This window comes from Hippocampus comes, unplaced genomic scaffold (assembly GCF_001891065.2).
Source record: "Hippocampus comes isolate QL1 unplaced genomic scaffold, H_comes_QL1_v1.1 scaffold270, whole genome shotgun sequence".
Classification (NCBI taxonomy): Eukaryota; Metazoa; Chordata; class Actinopteri; order Syngnathiformes; family Syngnathidae; genus Hippocampus; species Hippocampus comes.
This window is the reverse complement of record NW_017805631.1, coordinates 524,262-529,995: the sequence shown is the minus strand read 5'-3', so window position 1 is coordinate 529,995 and position 5,734 is coordinate 524,262. Positions and strand designations below refer to the sequence as shown.

General features: G+C 41.1%; 1 protein-coding gene across 2 annotated transcripts in view; it reads left to right on the top strand.

Annotated features, from left to right (window-relative positions):
- The window catches only part of abhd18 (abhydrolase domain containing 18), a 32,332-nt gene extending 28,800 nt beyond the window's left edge, over positions 1–3,532 (top strand). For both annotated transcript variants that reach the window (XM_019881625.1, XM_019881624.1), the window contains exon 15: positions 1,958–3,532. The gene's annotated coding sequence lies outside the window, so the exon portion shown is untranslated. The remainder of the gene's footprint in view (positions 1–1,957) is intronic.
- Positions 3,533–5,734: the final 2,202 nt, after the last annotated feature.

Sequence of the window (5,734 nt, the reverse complement as noted above, 5' to 3'; positions counted from 1 at the left end):
AAAAAAAAAAAAAAATGACTGTCGCAACCACAATGTCCGTTTTTTTACACTTTACCAAATTGTTTTATGAAGAGTGGATATAGTGGCATATCTTAACGGCGTTTTCCATGCAGAGCATGTGATAATATGGTGTCCGCGTTGTGGATCAGCCTTCTTCATCTCTGTGAAACTAGGCCTGCCATGTTCTGATCAGGTCCCTCACGTTTTTTACAATTCTGTCAGAGCTTCTGTATGGATGAACCATGGACGTCGGGCAGCATTGGAGCACATTTGTGGCCTTGCCTGCTATACAGAGTCAGCGTTCGTGTCATAACACCGCTCAATAAAGGTTTGATTAAGTTTAATGATAATAGTTCTCTGTCAACAAAACAATTGCAAATCCTCCTCTTGGATAAAAATGATTTACAGAGTCTCCCTCTGTTTCTCAGCATTATAAACAGGTAGGACATGGCGGCAATTGTTGGTAAATGAATCAAATGGCATCGCTTGAGGAGAGTTGTGGGCAGAGACTTTGAGATGCCAAGGAATAAATATTCTCCCGTCCCATTGCAGAAGACCTTCAAGTTGTGTTACACTCTATTTATGTACTGGCAGATTTTGTAGACGCGGAGCTTTAGATGGACAAGGCAGCACGTAGTGTTTGAAATCTGACTAGATACGCAATGAATAAATCAATAAATAACCACTTATACGTACTGAAGGCAGTGCAGCCTAGAGAAAAGATTGAAAAGAAGAGAACAGACTGTTGGGAATAAGTTAAAACTATTTCATGGAACAAACACCGTATTAGAATTCAGGTTGTTAATGTTTTGGCCAGTAAAGAAGACCTTTGCATAAAGTTGTGTCATTTGAATGAATTTATTTCAGCGTCTGACTGTATGCAATTGGTCATTCCAACACAAAATAGCAATACATCGCATCTCTATTCCATCAAATATCAAGTTGAGAATACTGTAGCTTCACTCTGAGACTATCCTGCTGTGGTTTATCAATAGCTCATAGTTCACAGCAGGTCATCTGGCGTCAAGCTATATCCAAGCATACACACACACACACACAAACACACACACACAAACACACACACTCATAAGCCCCACAGGGATGTTCCGAGGCTTGAGGCCAGTAACAGAAGGGGTGAGGTGGCTGCACTCTCTCCTGCCGTCAGACCTTTATGCTGCATGGCCACCTTCTTCCTAAGGGGCATGCGCCACTCATACACACGCAACTGCACTCAAATGCATAGAAGAATGTAGTGTACTTCGGTCATAGAGGCTGACTATTTATCTGATACAAGGTAAGGACACCTCTTCAGTCACATGTGCATGCAAATACTTTTTAATCACAGAAAAACAAACTCTCCCAGATGTCGCAGGGCGTCACAAAGCCGATTGTGTCTGACATTGCCATGTTCACCCAATCCCCTCAGAGACGGATAAAACTACATTCCATGCCGACCAGGAATAGTTATTTTAGCATTAGTGTAACCGTTTGGGCTCTTAAACCTCTGGTAACTTTAATTAAAATGGTTTCCTATCAGGTATTCCAAATCATCTCCTTTGCTCAGATGACGTCAGTTGTATTCATTATTTTAGACACGATACAAAATACACACCTGCACAAAATCGAATACGACTCAAGTTGAGTTTTATTGCGTGCTATTATGTTTGTAACTTTAATGGGGCGGAACTCCACTGCCCCAAATTATTTGGTAAGAGCTGTTTGTAATACAGCGGTAAATAGACTGACGATGTCATCTCAACGCAATACAATGACATGAGTATGTCCCACCTCCTCGACAAACACAATCTGTATTTTTGATTACAAAAGTAGCACTCTACTGTACTGGACTGAAAAATGGACAATGCTATTCATTATTTTATCCCACGATGTGTGTGTGTGTGTGTGTGTGTGTGTGTTTGTGTGTGGGTGGGTGGGTGGGTGGGTGTGTGTGGGTGTTTGCGTGTGTGTTTTTTGTACAGTACACATTACAGTTCTTCCATACCGTCCACTTGCAACTCTCAGCCTGTTGAGAGAAATGCAATTGTGCAGCTTCAAAATTATGTAGTGTTTTTTTTTTATGTTAAGTGATTGTGATAATTATTTGTGGTTTCCCTCAAACACACATTTGGCCAGCTGACACTAATTGCCGGTGCAGTTGTTTTAAAATGTTTTATTCATAATATTATACTGCATCGTGTTTCTTTTTCATTACTGAGTTATTTGTGTGCAACCTACACAGCATGTGCCCAGGATGTTATTTTATTTTGTATTTTTTGTACACTTTCTTGTTTTCTACCCCATTTGTAATCACACCCATTTTCAAGTAGTTACCCAAGTGGTCCACATTTGCACACCGGTCCCAAGAAGTTATTCTGCAGGCTGTCGTTCCTTAGAAGCAACCCGCACGTCACAATACACTTAATGGACTTAATGGAATCCTCCAAAGTTTCAATTTGCAATCGAATTTCCCAGAATGTATTCAATGTGTGCTTTGTTGTCTTCTTTCTGCCCTTACTTGCTTTTTCATTGTGATTTTTCTCAAATATTTTAAAAGAGATTTGCTTGAGTCAAGTTTTTAGACCATCTGATAACTAATACAATAGCATAAGTACATAACATGACAAATCTTCTTTAATCTGAATGGAAGTGCACTTTTGGGGCGAGTCTGCACAAAATTTGATGAGTTAAAAAAAAAGTCATTCCTAAATCTAAATGAGATGTACATTTGAATTTTGACACTTGCCAACTTTGAGACAATTTACACAACCTACGTTACTGCAGTTATTAGTTCTATCCCAAAATAAAATACTGTACCTTGCTACCGCTGGTCTGTTTCAGGCTAATCAAGTCATCAGAGAATAAACTGGAAAGTGCAGTTGTTGCTACCCTCTGTTTAAAGATTTAAGACTATTTCAATCGTATTTTTTAAATCACTTAACTAAAAATGTGGTCTTATGTATACATAGCATGATCGCAAATACTTACAATATGTCAATCCCCACTTTGCCTTAAATTTGCTTCTAATTTCAAAATGACATTTGAATTGATTCTACCGATAAGCGGTTCAGATCATGGATGGAATGTGTGAAACATGCCTTTGATGCTACAGTGGACCACAGGAAACTGTAAAAATGTCTCATTGCTCATGCTCCACTCATTGATTGAGCGACTGGTGGAATTAGTTAGCCATTAGAATGTAGATGATCTGATCAAGGAGCCATGGCAAGCAAATCACGGAAACAAATCATTTGAATGTAATCAGCTAAATTGTGCGCAACATGGCTGCTCATTTTCAGACCGCCAATTTTAAAGGAAGTTCAAAGTAATTAAATAGACTTTACAAGTATCAATGGAATTGCATTGCTTTGACCCCTTCCGATGTCACTGACAAGGATTCCTTTTGTGCTTTAGCTGCTTTCTACTCATTTACAGTGCTCGAGGACAGCCTTCTGTTGATGTTGGTGGTCTTTTATGGTGCAAAGAAACCAACACAGTTTCTTGAAATCTTGACAATAAATTGACCTTAACCTTTCTTGAAGTTTTACTATTTCCTCATTTCAGATGTTTTCTCCCTTGCATTCACGTGGCGTGTTGCAAATTCGTCACTTCTGGATTTTTATCAGACTGTAGAGTACATTAAACCTGTTTGGCCAGTCTTACAAGGTGGTGCAAGGTTCAAATGTCCCATCTGGATTAAAAATGCATTACATTAAATTATCCTTTGGCGAATATTAATTTTATGATAATTCATATTTATGTTGCAAGATAGGTTTCTGTCACAGCCACCGGTTTCTGGGCAATTTACTAAAGATTTTCTTGTCCACACCAATTCTCCAGTCTGTCCCCTGAACCCTGGACTGGTTGATAGCAAGTTAGGCTACATATGTAAACCACAACTAGACCAATAAGTCAGATCAGAAATTGTGTGATTACCCCCCCCCCAAAAAAAGGTTGAAAAGATTAAACATTTAAATACCGTTAAAATGTCCCTATGTGGTAACTGCATATCTCAAGAAACGTGTTTAATTGTACAACCTCTGATAGTGTCTGGCTGACCACTGTTCCCCTAATGAGATACAGGTATAGGCGTTTTAGAAAATGAATGGATGAATTTCATTTTCAGTTTCCGCGTGGGAGGCAGGAGTCGTGGAGACACATGCACTACAGTAAAGCCAACAGGAACTGTACACTTGTGACAAACACAACTGTGTTGAAACAACTGATTTGACAGCTGGCTGGCAAGAACAGGTGACATACTCAATCTTCAAAAGTGTTGGTAGAGTGATGCCAATTTCTGATATATCTTTAAACTGGCATCCAATTATGTGTTGTGTTCATTGTTTTACTTTATGTTCGTGTTGTACTTTATGTTCGTGTTTTATGTTATGTGTTGTGTTTATTATTTTATTTTATGTTAACTGTTTTGTTCAGCGCTTTGTTACAGCTGCCGCTGTTGTGAAAGCGCTATATAATTAAGCATATATTGTATTGGATTGGATTGTACAACTGCGGTGTTATGTGAGCAGACTTTCCATCACTTTGGTAAAAGTTGAGAATCTTTTTTTCCTCTTCAGCTCATAAAGTTTTCTCCCAGGACTTTTGAGCCTCACCTCTGTACAGAACAGTAAATTATACATCAACAATGAATAGAATAAACTTAACATGGGGGGGGGGGGATAATGCATGTTGACCTGTCATTCAAGCTAACAACATATTAACCAAATTTGCAGGCAGTCCAGTTCGGTCACATCGGCATAAAATGTAAATATACATTAACAGACCTCAATTGACAGACCTGGATTGGTCTACCAACACGGACACTGATTAGGAAGGGACAGAGCCGACACTTCCTACTCAGGAAACTGAGGTCTTTTGGGGTTCAGGGGTCACTCCTTAAGACATTCTATAACTCGGTGGTGGCTTCGGCCATCCATTACGGGATTGTCTGCTGGTCAGGCAGCATCTCGCCCAGGGACAGAAAGAGACTGGAGCGACTGGTCAGGTCGGCCAGTTCTGTCCTGGGCTGCTCCCTGGACACTCTGCAGGAGGTGGGAAACAGGAGGATGCTAGCTAAGCTAAAAGCTATGATGGACAGTCCCTCCCACCCCCTCCAGCCGCCCCTGACAGCACTAGGTAGCTCTTTCAGTCAGAGAGTGTTACACGCGCGCTGCAAGAAGGAGAGATACCGCGGCGCGGCTCCTACGACTGCTGTCAGGCTACTAAATAAAATAAGGCCAAGGACCGGCTCGAGGAACACATCCCTGCCACTTTGTACCAGTTGCATATATGCTTATATTTATCTACATCTATATCAGTGGCCATTGCTCTCGGACTGCAAGGGAAGCTCGGCTTCCCCGAAAATGTCAAAGAATAAGTGATCAAATATATGAATGTAAATTTCATTATGTGTACATGTCATTGACTAAATATGCGCTACAACATGCTCAACTTTTGTTCCGAATCAGCTTCTTGTTACTGGTTACGACGCGACTCCCTTCTCATTCATCCCCGCAGCTTCGCTGTGCTTTAAACGGTGGACGCCGAGAGTCCGCAGAGAGTCTATTGCCCGGACGCCGGGCGTCTCCAGAGTTCAGGGTAGGTTGTCCCAATGCGTTGAACGGAGACGAGTCATTGGATACAAGCTGCTTTTGTCCCGCCCACGGGCGCTCGGCGTCTCTCGGAGTCTATGGACAGTGGGCGTGTATCGGCCCGCCTGGACGCTGAGCTTTTCTGC